This window comes from Geotrypetes seraphini, chromosome 11 (genome assembly GCF_902459505.1).
Source record: "Geotrypetes seraphini chromosome 11, aGeoSer1.1, whole genome shotgun sequence".
NCBI classification, from domain to species: domain Eukaryota; kingdom Metazoa; phylum Chordata; class Amphibia; order Gymnophiona; family Dermophiidae; genus Geotrypetes; species Geotrypetes seraphini.
The window spans coordinates 1,946,091-1,959,948 of record NC_047094.1 but is presented as its reverse complement, the minus strand read 5'-3'; the positions used below and the strand labels follow the sequence as shown (position 1 = coordinate 1,959,948).

At 47.5% G+C, this 13,858-nt stretch overlaps 1 protein-coding gene across 6 annotated transcripts in view; it reads right to left on the bottom strand.

The window, feature by feature from the left end:
* LOC117345590 (interphotoreceptor matrix proteoglycan 2-like) overlaps positions 1–13,858 on the bottom strand; it is an 85,455-nt gene that overhangs the window by 29,214 nt on the left and 42,383 nt on the right. The gene's annotated exons all lie outside the window — the stretch shown is intronic.

Sequence of the window (13,858 nt, the reverse complement as noted above, 5' to 3'; positions counted from 1 at the left end):
GTAGCATTGTCTAGTAGCAGGCTTCCTTGAAGCTTCCAGGACATCTCTCACAGGTTGAGAAAACTGGAGGGGAGTTACGTTGAGAGGAACCAAGCTGTCAGGTGTAGACACTGCAGGTTGGGATGAAGTAGAGATCCCTGATGCTGTGTAAGCAGCGATGGAAACACTGGTAGAAGGAAGGGCTCCCTGCAGCTGAGTTGAAGTAGAAGGGAGTACCAAGGTTGTCTGGGCCACCGTGGAACAATCAGAATCATGGTGGCATGGTGTGATTTGAGTTTGACTAGAGTCTTCTGAATGAGAGGAAATGGAGGAAACACATATAGAAAGAGATTCGTCCAATCCAGAAGAAAAGCATCTGCCTCAAGGCAGTGAGGAGTGTAGATCCTGGAGCAGAACTGAGGCAGTTTGAAGTTGTGGGGGGGCTGCAAAGAGGTCGATCTGAGGTGTTCCCCACTGAGAGAAGATGTGATGGAGGGGCGTTGAATGGAGGGTCCACTCGTGAGGTTGCAGCAGACGACTCAAGTTGTCCGCCAAGGCATTGTCCGCCCCCTGAATGTAGACAGCTTTGAGGAAGGTGTTGTGGCGAATTGCCCAATCCCAAACTTTCAGAGCTTCCTGACAGAGGGAAGTCGATCCCATGCCCCCCTGCTTGTTGACATAATACATGGCGACTTGGTTGTCCGTATGAATGAGGACCACCTTGTCTTGAAGCAGGTACTGGAAAGCGTTTAGAGCATTGAAAATCGCCCTGAGTTCCAGGAGATTGATGTGGCACTGGCGGTCCGTGCTGGTCCAATAACCCTGAGTGCAGAGGCCGTCCAGATGAACCCCCCCCCCCCCAAGCATAAGTGGACGTGTCAGTCGTGAGGACTTTCTGATGGGGGAGGCATTTGAAACAGCAAACCTCTGGATAGATTGGAGGATAGCGTCCACCAGCGAAGAGACTGTTGCAGAGCAGGAGTGACCTGGATGTGTCGAGACAGAGGGTCAGATATCTGCATCCACTGAGATGCCAGGGTCCACTGGGGAATCCTGAGGTGAAGTCTAGCAAAAGGAGTCACGTGAACTGTAGAGGCCATGTGGCCCAGGAGAACCATCATGTGTCTCGCCGAGATGGACGGGCGAGAGGACACCAAGTAGCAAAGATGGAGGAGAGCTTCCAGATGTTGGGGAGGGAGGAACGCTCTGAGTTGGGTAGTATCCAGAACAGCTCCGATGAAGGGAAGAGTCTGGGAAGGTTGTAGATGGGATTTCGGGAAGTTTATCTTGAACCCCAGATGTTGCAGTAACCAAATCTTCTGGGTCGCGAGGACAACTCCCTGAGACGTGGGATCCTTGATGAGCTAGTCATCCAGGTAGGGGGAACACCTGGAGGCTGTGGTTCCTGAGCGCTGTGGCCACCACTACCAGGCACTTGGTGAAGACTCTGGGTGACGAGGCCAGGCCGAAGGGAAGCACTCGGTATTGAAGATGAAGATGTCCCACCCTGAATATGAGGTATTGACACGAGGCCGAATGAATGGGAATGTGAGTGTAGGCCTCCTTGAGATCCAGAGAGCATAACCAGTCGTTCTGCTCGAGGAGGGGATACAGGGATGCCAGGGTCAACATGCGAAACTTTTCTTTGACCAGAAATTTGTTGAGGGCCCTGAGATCCAAAATGGGGCGCAGATCGCCCGTCTTCTTCGGAACAAGGAAGTACCCGGAGTAAAAACCCTTGTTTTGATGGGCCAAAGGGACTGGCTCGACAGCCCCCAGCTGTAATAGGGCCTGAGCTTCCTGAAAAAGGGTGGTCTGGGTCAAGTTGGAAGGATACTCTCTTGGAGGATGTTCCGGAGGAACTTGATGGAATTGCAGAGAGTATCCCTCCTTGACGATGGAGAGGACCCAGAGGTCGGAGGTAATCATCGTCCATCGATGGTAAAAGTGATGGAGACGACCTCTAATCGGTGGTAAACTTGAAAACGGCAGAACAACAGAAGTTATGTCCTCTTTGAGACAGTCAAAAGGGCTGAGGAGCCTTAGGGACAGCAGACGATTGAGGCTTCTGTTGTTGCTTTTGAGGGTGCTGCCTCTTAACAGGCTGACGGATGGGCGGAGCCTGTTTAGGTGGGTAACGCCGCTGGTAGATCAACGGTGGGCGTGATGGACGAGGAAGAGCAGGCTTGGGCTTCTGACGAAGGATGGACTGGAAAGACTTCTCGTGGTCCGAGAGCTTCTTGGTCGCCGCCTCAATGGACTCATCGAAGAGGTCGGTACCAGCGCATGGGACATTGGCAAGCCTGTCCTGAAGATTGGGTCCATGTCGATGGTTCTGAGCCACGCCAGTTAACGCATGGCCTCCGAACACACCGTAGCCCGAGCTGAGAGCTCAAAGGCATCGTAGGAGGACTGCATCATCTGCAAGCTGGGATAGTGAAGCCAGAACCTCCTGGTACTTGAACTGTGCTCCAGAGTCCAGATAGGGCATGAACTTCTGGAGGACAGAGAGGAAAAATTCAAAATATGTGATGAAGTGGAAGTTGTAATTCAGAACTCTGGAGGCCATCATGGAGTTCTGGTAAATTCTCCTGCCAAACCGGTCCATAGTCTTGCCCTCCCTGCCAGGTGGAACGGTAGCGTAGACCTGGGAGGGGTGCGACCGCTTCAGAGAGGACTCCACTGAGAGGGATTGGTGGGAGAGTTGGGAACCATCGAACCCTTTGTGGTGTACTGTGCAGTACCTGGCATCCAATTTGCCCGGCACAGCGGGGATAGAGTAAGGTGTTTCGAGGCACCGCACAAAGGTCTGATCCAGTAGCTTGTGTAGAGGAAGCTTGAGGGATTCAGCAGGTGGTTGAAGGAGATGCTAGGTCTCCAGATACTCTTTTGAAAATTTGGAACCTGTGTCCAGTTGGATGTCCATATCGGCAGCCATCTGCCGAAGGAACGAGGAAAACGATAGCTGGTCAGCCAGAGCAGGACCTCGAGAAGGGCTCGAGGACTCAGGATCCAATGAGGACGGGGATCATGATGGTGAGATAGATCCCAGGGAGTCCTCGAGCTCCGGTAACAGAGGCGGAGAAGTAGCCGGTGTGGAATACTGCAGAAACGGCTGTTTTCGATGAGGCAAGGCATGTCTGGACGAGTGCCTCGATGAATGCCTCAATCGATGATGCGAGTCGTGTCTGGACCTCGGCCTCGAAGGCCGAGGCGAGTGTGTCTTCGCTGAGGCCCCCAGATAGTGGATGGGGCTGGAGGCCGTTGATCGAAGCAGGGGTGGATGGCTGGAATTGCCCGAGCCCCTGCATCGGGTGGATCGGCTCCAACGGAGGCACTCGCAAAGACTCTACTCCTTGCATCGAGTGAATCGGTTCCAATGGAGGCATGGGCAAAGACTCTGCTCCTTGCGATGCATGCACCGATGCCAGACCAGACACTCGCAGAGACTCTGCTCCCTGTAGAGAGTGTGTTTATCGCTGAGGCACTGGAGGCGGCTCGACCTCGCGGGAGGCCTCCGCGTGCCCAGGCTGGATTTGGGAGAGAAGCTTCGGCCCTATTGTGGTGAAGAGCTCAATGAATTGCTTCTCTAGCAAGGTCTGGAACGCAGCCGGCAAGGATGGATCCGCATCAGCAAAGGGACCACCTGCTCGGGAGTAGTGTGTGAGTGCTTGGGCTTAGAAGCCTTGGGCACTACCTTTTAGCACTACCTGTGGGATGGGCTGCTATGCTACCTGATCTGAAGAGACCGAGGAAGGCATTACAGCGGGCACTGGAGTCGGAGCCGGCACGAACGATGCAAGCTTGATGAGACGGCGCCGCAGAGGTGGAAGGCTGGGGAGTGGCGGAAGAAGTCGAAGGTGAGGGGCCCTTCAATGAAGACTGCTCCGTCGAGGACTGCATGAACAGCGATTCCCACAAAATGCAATGGCGCTTGAAAGCACGTGTGGTGAGTGTGGAGCAAGGCCGGCATGATTTCGGAAGATGTTCAGGCCCGAGACACCGAACACAGCGTCGATGAGGGTCCGTTAGCGAAATCGCGCGCTGGCATTTGGCACACTTTTTAAAACCAGTGATAGGCCGGGACATAGGCCGGAAAAGCTCCGTCGCAAGATCGAAGCCGTGGGGCTGCGGCCACGTGGCCTGCCCGGTTGGACGAATGGAAGAAATTTTTTATTTTTTTTTGAAAACAAGAAAGAACGATGAAAATCAGCGATTAAGAGAAAATTAACCCAAAACCGCGGACTTTAGAAGGCACAAGTGAAAAATCTTCACGCAGAGAGTCGAAGACGGACTTCTCAGCTCCGCAGAAAAGTAAGAACTGAGGAGACGCGCCCTGGTCTGGGCGGGAAGGCACTCGCGCATGCACGGTGCGGGCGACTCAAAACTTCGAGTTTCTTTAAGCAAAAATGCTTGTGAGGCATCCGCATCGGGGCTCCGTTGGATCACGTCACCCATTAGTGAGAATACCTGCCTGCTTGTCCTGGGATAATTAAAATTTACCTAAACTAGGGAAAGACAATACATACTGTGCCAGTTATAGACCTATCTCCTTATTAGGAATAGATATAAAAATTATGGCTAGAGTCCTTGCTGATAGATTGTCATCATATATGCCAACACTTATTCATCCGGACCAAGTGGGTTTTATTAGTGGGAGGCAGGCGGCTGATGGGATCAGGAAGGTGTTAGATTTGGTTTGGAGGGCTAGAAGGGAGGGAACAGAATGGGTGGCAGTCTCGATCGATGCTGAAAAAGCATTTGACTGAGTTGAATGGAAATTTATGGAAGCAGTGTTGGGATGTATGGGTTTTGGGAAAAGGTTTATAGATTGGATATTTACATTATACAATAGTCATTTAGCTTGTGTTAAAATAAATGGGCTTTATTCCCCTATATTTGAACTGTAGAGAGGGACAAGGCCAGTGGCGTACCAAGGGGGGGGCGGGAGGGGCGGTCCGCCCCGGGTACCAAGCCCTGAGGGGGTGCTCCCGGTCCGGTCCAGTTCCCCCCCCTGCGCCGGGTGTCGCGTCTGGAAACAGCCTGCAGCAAGATCGCGATGCCAGAGATCTTTGCCTGCTTCGACTGTTTCCTCCGCCACGGTCCTGCCCCTCCTCTGATGTCAGAGGAGGGGCGGGACCGCGGCGGAGGAAACAGCCGAAGCAGGCAAAGATCTCTGGCATCGCGCGATCTTGTTGCAGGCTGTTTCCCCAGGGCAGTAGCGTGGCGAGGGGGAGGTCCATCCCGGGTGCCGCCTTAGGGGGGGGGGGTGCACAGCTGGCCCGGTCCCTATCGCGCTTCTACCCTCCCAGCGAAAGCAGCATCGGCGCCATTATCGAAAAAGGTAATGGCGCCAGGCCTTGGAGCACCAAGGCAGACCGCTTCTCCCCCCTCCCAGCCGAAACCCCGCTGACCATCCTATCTCTCCCCCCCCCCCAAGTGAACCTTTCCGACCCTCCCAGCGAAAGCAGCAAACCTCCCTCCAGTAGCGTCGGCTTTATCCTCCCTCTGCCGCATCACTGATGACGTAATCAGTAACGCGGCAGAGGGAGGAGAAAGCCGCGAAGGAGGTTTGCTGCTCTCGCTGGGAAGGTCGGAAAGGTTCACGGGGGGGGGGGGGGAGATAGGAGGGTCAGCGGGGGTTCGGCTGGGAGGGGAGAGAAGCGGACTGCCTCGGTGCTCCATTACCTTCTTCGGGCAGCAGCAGTGTTTACAATTCGCTGCTGTTGCCGGCTTCAGGCCTTGTTCTCTGCCGGGTCCTGCCTACTTCCAGTTTTCATGAAGACAGGACCCGACAGAGAACAAGGCCTGAAGCGGGCAACAGCAGTGAATTGTGAATGCTGCTGCTGCCCGATGAAGTTCAGGACATCGGGGAAGGAGCAGGGAGAAATCGGCTGCTGGCTTGGGGGTGAGGGTAGGGAAAGAATCGTGGAAGTGGAGAAATCGGCACGATGGCTTTGTGCGGGCTAAGGGGAGAGAGAAAGAAAGGAAAAAATAAAGAGGGGGACCAAGGGGAGAGAAAGAAAGGCAGAAATAAAGAGGGGGTCAAGGGGGAGAGAAAGAAAGGCAGAAAGAAAGAGGAGGGCCAGGGGGAGAGAGAAAGAAAGGCAGAAAGAAAGAGAGGGACCAAGGGGAGAGAAAGAAAGGCAGAAATAAAGAGGGGGGTCAAGGGGGCGAGAAAGAAAGGCAGAAAGAAAGAGGGGGGCCAGGAGGAGAAAGAAAGGCAGAAATAAAGAGGGGAGCCAGGGGGAGAGAGAAAGAAGAAGGACCAGAAGAAGGACCAGAGACTCATGAAATCACCAGACAAAAAAGTAGGAAAAATTATTTTATTTTCAACTTAGTGATCAAAATGTGTCCGTTTTGAAAATTTATATCTGCTGTCTATATTTTGCACTATGGCCCCCTTTTACTAAACCGCAATAGAGTTTTTTAGCGCAGGGAGCCTATGAGCGTCGAGAGCAGCGTGGGGCATTCAGCGCAGCTCCCTACGCTAAAAACCGCTATCGCAGTTTAGTAAAAAGGGAGGGGGAATATTTGTCTATTTTTGTATAGTTGTTACTGAGGTGACATTGCATAAAGTCATCTGCCTTGACCTCTTTGAAAACCCGCGGAATATAAATGATAATTAACATTTTCTCTGCGTACAGCGTGCTTTGTGTTTTTAAAATTTTATTGTTGGTAGATCATTTTGACTTGGCCACAAAGGTAAGGGGGAGGGAGGGAGGGGAACTGCTGAAAGACATCTAGTAATCCTTGCAGGCTTGACTGCAGGGAATTATTTTTGTAAAATCATGTTTTGTTATGTGACTGGCATTATCTAGACTTTAATTTCTATGAATGAATAGAATGAAAATGATATAAAATTACTTGCTTGTTTTTATGTGCGTGCGCTGAAGGAAAGTGGAGAGAGAGTGGGCTGAGGATGCTGAAGGGAAATGGGGAAGAGAGTGGGGAGAAGACGCTGATTTATAAATTGACAATTGTACAGAATATTGTTTCTTTTTATACTTTAATATAAACAATTCAAGGCTTGTGTGGATGAAATCAGGTGGTTTGCGGGGATGGGGACCGAGCTTACAGGGATTAGTCCAATAAAATGGTATTTTTTTATTTCTCATTATTTGTTTTATTTTTATTTATTAATTTATAAAGTGGTGATTGTTATGTATCAGTTTTTTCAAATTTACAGCTACTGTCTTTATATTTTGCACTGTATTAGAGGACATGTGTTACTGTTTTTTGTGGTGTTGCATTGTATCCAGGGTCTGGTTTCTTGGCGGATCAGTTTAACTTTTGTCTACATATTTCTATTTTTAGTTTGTGATTATTCCATTTTGGGCGAGGGTGTATCTCTGTTCTGTGTGTATGAAAAAGACATAGTTTTCAGTTGGCATTGACTACAGGACCAATTGACTGTGCGGGATCTGGCTTGTTTAGTTTTACAATGTATGTGTTGGTGTTCTAGTGCTCACTGCAGTGTTTAAGATGCAGCCTTTTCCTAGGTACACTCTTGTGGTGCGATATGTAGATTGGTACTAAAAATCATATTTTTCATATAGATGGGGGGGGGGGTGTCAAAAAATGATGGGCCCCGGGTGCCACATACCCTAGGTACGCCACTGGACAAGGCAATGGTGCCCGTTGTCCCCTCTGATTTTTGCATTAATTATCGAACCTCTGGCACAGAGAATTAGACAATCTCAACAGATAAAAGGTCTGAAGGTGGCAGGAGAAGAACAAAAGTTGTCTCTGTTTGCTGATGATATATTGGTTATTGTTGAGGTTTCGGAGTTGTCTTTGACTGCTCTTAAAGATATAATGGGTGAATATGGTCAGCTTTCAGGAATTAAAACTAATCTATCCAAGACATAAGTGATGAATATATCAGCATCCTTGGTGAAGGTTAAGGAATTACAGAGATCAGTGCCTTTAAGATGGGTAAGGGGACCCATTCACTATTTAGTAATAACTTTGGGAACAGATTGTACACTTTTGTTTCAGCAGAACTATGTACCATTAGTAGCAGATATTCAAAAAGATTTAGAAAGGTGGAATAAGATGTTTATCTCATGGCTAGGACGTATGGAAGTGGTAAAGATGATTCTTCCTAGGTTTTTGTATCTATTTCAAGTACTGCCAATAGAAATTCCAAAATTATATTTCAAAAAATGGAATAGTATGATAATGAGATTTATTTGGGGAGGAAAGCGTCCAAGGGTTGGAAGTTATGCAATGTTTAAATCTAAGGTGGAAGGAGGATTAGGTTTACCTCATTTGGAGAATTATTATAGAGCTGCTCAGTTGAGAGCGATAGTTGAATGGCATTCATAACCACTTAAATTATGGGTGAGGTAGAACAAGAAATGTTAGAGGGTATTAGGGATTTGAAATACCATGGGTGGGAGAAAAAAAAGAAAATAAATATAAGTAACCTTTTTAGTAGATGTTCTATGGAAATATGGAAAAGTGTAGGGAACAAAATTTTAGGAAAAGAAAAAAGTATTAATTTCTCTCCTATGTTATATGTGCAAGATTTTATACCAGGCTGGGGGGGGGGGATTTTTAAGAAGTGGGCGGCAAAAGGCTTGAGGTGTTTTGGTCAATTTATTGAGGAGGGGGAAGTTAAAGCCTTTGTAGACCTTCAGGACCAATATCAATTGGAAATGAGAGATTTTTCCTTATTTACAGGAGAAAAATTATATTATGACATGTAAGGGGATGGGAAAATAAATTTTAAAGAAATCTGAATTTGAAAAGGGGTTAGGGAACCCAGTTGCAAAAGGGTGTATTTCTTGGCTATATAAAATTATACATGTTAATGAGAAAATGAAAACATCATATTTGAAAGCGTGGGCAAAAGATTAGGGTAAGGAATGGTCAATTGATGAGTGGGGGGTAATTGTATCTCATTTTTTCCATAGCTAGAGCAGCTACTTTGGTGGAAAATGCTACTAAGCTTTTAGTACGATGGTTTTAATTAGAAAATGTACTAAGGGAAAAAATTGTGTTTGTTGGCGAGGCTGTGGTGAAAGAGGTACATTTTATCATATGTGGTGGGGTTGTCAAATGGTTCAAGTATTTGATTATGTGAGTAAGTTAATCCAGATCCCTCTCGATATTAGGAGTTGGAGTAGAGGGATTATCATCTTCTCAATCTAAGCTTATGGATTTGGCATTTGTGGCATACTCCCAAATGAGAAATGAGAGATCGTTTAGGAATAGTGTGTGAAAAATATAGATTATCGGCCCTTTTAACAAATCAGTGGGCGAAGTTTAAAGATATATGGGAGAAATACATTGAAGTGGAAAAAGAAGATTTTTGAAAGATTTAAATGATATATTATCCTATCCTTATGAAATGAGAGTCCAGGCCTCCTGGGGAGGGAGTGGGATTGTTTTAATTGTTTTATCGAGGGTTATGAATCATGTTAAAATGTAATTTATATCTTGTATTGAGATTATTGTATTATATATTCTTTTTTGTAAAATCATTCATTTAAAAAAAAATAAAGATTTCAATGTTCTTAAGAGCTTTCTCTTTAGAGACGCCTTTGCAGACTGATAAGTTAGTTGATCAGCAATCAAACTCAGGATTTTTAACTCTGCCCTCTTTCTTTTCAATTAATTATTATTTCTCTCTTTTTTTCTCCTTCCTGATGTTATTACCTTACATGTTTTCTATCCTATTAAGAATTGTAGTTCCTCCCTTTCTCCTTTTATCAGTTAGGTGGGGTTTTTTTTTTTTTGTTATGTCTTGTGTATGTGATTTTATTTATCATTTTGTATCCCCTATTTTTAAACTTGTAAATTGCTTAGAACTATTGATAAGCGTTAAATCAAATTTTAATAAAACTTGAAACGTGCAGGTCCTGTGATGACATTTTAGGATTTTTGGAGACTTCTTTTAGCATCTTGCGGTTTGCTCTGGTGGTTAACTTGCTTGGATGGCCAGACCTGGGCATGTTGGCAGTTGTTTGTAAAGTCCTTCACTTGTACACTATTTTGGACCGTGGAATGGCTAATGTCAAATTCTTTTGAGATCTTTTTAAGTCCCTTACCAAATTTATAAGCTGCTACAATCTTCTTTCTGAAAGCCTCCACTCTCACTGGAGCAGTCATGAGCACACCAAACTAAATGTTTGAGGTTTAAGTAGGGCAAGCCTCCTTCAAAATGCTGAGTTATGAAGTTCTAATCATATGCACCTGATGTGATACACCTGTATGTGATTTGAGCCACTTTAAGTGTCAGGATATGTGGGGGTGTCCTAATTTATTCCTCAGAATACATATTTATGTGGATATCTTTTGTTTCATGAATAAATCAAGGAAAAGTTTTGTTGTTTACCTGCAATTACATCACTTTCTTCTCCAGAGATGAAAAAAATTGACATAGATATATGAACATTTCTTAAGAAAGAACTGAATATTTCATGGGGTGTCCTAATTGTTTCACATGACTGTATGTCTTTGCAGATGATATTTTTTTGGTGAGGTACTGTTCCCCCCTATAATCCAGATTTCACTCTACTGCAGGATTGTTTGGTTGCTATCTCAGACTTATTTTAAATCTGGTTAAGACTAGAGCCACCTACCTTGCGTGATGGTTTTTAGAGGATGCCTTCCGTTATCAGGATTGCATTTTGATCAGCAGGGCCTCTTGGGTAGCGTGAAGCAGATTCTATACACACTGGATGTGGTGGGCGGTTTCTTCTTATTTTGATGAAGCTACTTTGCTTGTTTTTTATTCTTTACTTATTTCTAAATTGGATTATGGTAATGTTTTTATTTGGGCTTAGCTAGTTTAAAACATTTGCGTGCTGTGCAGAATGCTGGGATTAGATTGATGGGGAGTGTTCAAAGGAGAGAACATGGAAGTATATAGAACTTTGTTTAAGATTTTGGTCTTCACCCATTAGGCTCTTATGAGGAGAAGCAGGGCAGGATTAATCAATAGGCCCAGTAGGCACGTGCCTAGGGCCCGAAATGGTCAGGGGGGCCCTATGAAGGAGGGCATCAACATTGTTTTTTCCAAACAGCGATGGGCCCCTCCAGTATCGATCGGCAACGCAAGCACACACACAAACATCCCCACGATCAGCAACACGGCCCCCCAATCAACGGAAAGTAAGACAAGCAAGCAACACGGGTAAGAAAGGCAACGGGAACAGTAATTTTGCAAGCGATACTGCTTGCCCAAAGCTTCCCTCTGACGCAGCTTCCTGTTTCCGCCTGGGCCATGGTGGGGCAGGGCAGGGGACCCAGTGTACTTGTGTGCCTAGGGGCCCTCTAATTAATCCTGCCCTGAGGAGAAGTCCTCTTATTTGGCTTCTTTGATGCACTGTTGGGATGTTGAGATCTGTAATTAGTTCTACCTTAACAATGCTTGCCTCCCTCTTTGCACTTTGCTAATGCATCACCAAACTTTTTCTTATAAATTTCTCCTGGCAGAACTCACATTTTGAAAGGGTAGCTTTACCAACTGTGGAGAAAGACCTTTTGAAAATTGATCCCCCACCTAAAATGTGAAAAGAGTGGAGCTCAAGGTAGGGAAGGGGCCATTCCAGCAAAGTAGATGGGGTATTTTTTTTAATTATGAATCCTCTGCACTTCACAGAGAGGAATTTACAACTAATAAAAGGATGAACTCTTGCATATACAGCTGGGCAGTGGCGTACCAAGGGGGGGGAAGTCCGCCCCGGGTGCACGGCTTGGGGTGCACAGCTGGCCAGGTCCGGGTCTTCCTGCCCTTCCTTTCTCCCGGCTGTGCCGCTACGATCCTACCTCCCCCCGCCAACAAGAAGTCTTTCCAATGTCAATTCTGATGTTGGAGAGGACATTCCGGGCCAGCCAGGCAATGATTGGCTGGCCCGGAACGTCCTCTCCGATGTCAGAATTGATGTCGGAAAGACTTCTTGTTGGCGGAGGGAGGTAGGATTGTAGCCACGCGGGCCAGGGGAGAGGAAGGGGAGGGGCGCTTTTTTTTTTTTTTTTTCTGCGGCAGGGAGGGCAGGATGTAGGCAGGCAAGCTGGCTGGCTTTAGCGTGGCAGGGAGGGAGGGAGATAGGTAGACAGGCAGGCTGGATTTGGGGTGGCCAAAATCTGGAAGGTAGTGGGGGAGACATAAGGAGGCACTGGGGGCACTAGAGACAGGACACAGAGGCACTGGGAGCACTAAGGACACAGGACGGGGGCACTGGGGGCACCATGGAAATGGGACGGAGGCACTGGGGGCACCATGGACATGGGACGGAGGCACTGGGGGCACCATCGACACGGGACGGAGGCACTGGGGGGAACTATGGACACGGGACGGAGGCACTGGGGGCACTATGGACACGGGAAGAAGGCACTAAGGACACGAGAAGGAGGCACTGGGGGCACTAAGGACATGGGAAGGGGGCACTGGTGGCACTATGGACACGGGACGGAGGCACTGGGGGCACTAAGGACACAGGACGGAGGCACTGGGGGCACTATAGACACAGGACGGAGGCACTGGGGGCACTAAGGACATGGGAATGAAAAAGGGAGGGAATAGAAAGGGACAATTGTTGGCCTGAGTACAGAAAGAAATGAAAGAAAGGATACACAGTCAATTAATAGATGTCTCCTTTTCATGAAAAAAAATAAATGGTCACATTACCTCTGACTTACTTTCTCTGCAGCAGAGTCGGCAGCCGTGTTGAGGTGCAGGAAGGTCCCGCGCTGACTCGTCTGCTGGCTCTGCTCCAGAAAATGTAAGTTACATCGGAGGGGGTGGACCCGGCAGACACAGTCATTGCGGGACTTTGCCACTACTCCCTACGTCTGCCGGGTCCACCCCTTCCAACGTAACTTACTTCTGGAGCAGAGTCAGCAGACGAGTCATCGCGGGACCTTCCAGCATGCGGCTGCTGAGTCCGCTCCAGAGAAAGTACGTCAGAGTGGGATGGACTGGCAGCCGGCAGCTACAATCATCGTGGGACCTTGCTGCATGAAGGGAGAGAAAGGAGCAGGATTGCTGGAATGGAAGAGTGGTGGAGGGAAAGAAAGGGGGCAGGGTGGTATGGAAGGGTGGTGCTGATAGAATTGATGTACAGAGAAAGGGGAGAGACATAAAGGGGAAGGATATTGGAGGGAGAGAAAGGGGGCAGATGCTGATTGAAGAAGGGTGGATGGTGAGAGAAAGGGCAGACATTGGATGGTAGTGGGGAGCCTATGCTGGATGGAAGTGCAGATGGGAGAGATAAGGAAAGAAATGGGAGGCGAGAAAGAGGGGAGCAGACGTTGGATGGAAGTGGACAGAGAGAGGAGAAGGTACAAGATGGAAGGGTTGGAGAAAGAGGGTACATGATGGAAGGAGGGGATAAATAAAAGGAGGGCACATGATGGGGAGAAAAGGATTGAATTAGGGAAACACTGAAGGGGTGAGGGGAAGAGGTGGCAAGTTTTAGGTAGACAGTAGAAAAGGACATTGATGAGAGGGTAGTAAGAACGTAATCTAGACAAATGCAGAAAATAAATTGAAAAGGAAAATGAGGGAAAAAAGGGAAAGGGATTGCAGAGGAGAGGTGTGGGAGAGGGAGGGAAGGAAAGGAGAGAGATGCCAGATCAATGGGGTGAAAGGAGAGATGGAAGGGGGAGGCATACAGTTTCTGGAAGGTGTATTGAAGGAGAGAAGATGCCGTATAGGGGAAGAGAGACGGCAGATAGTGGATGGAAGGAAGAGAGTTACAAGAAGATGAGGAAAGCAGAAACCACAGAAGACAAAGGTAGAAAAATTTTTTTTATTTATTTATTGCTTTAGGAGACATGTGTCACTGTTTCTGTGGTGCACTGTAAGCAGACTCCAGCTTCTTACTGGTTCAATTTAACCTTTGTCTATGTATTTCTATTTGAT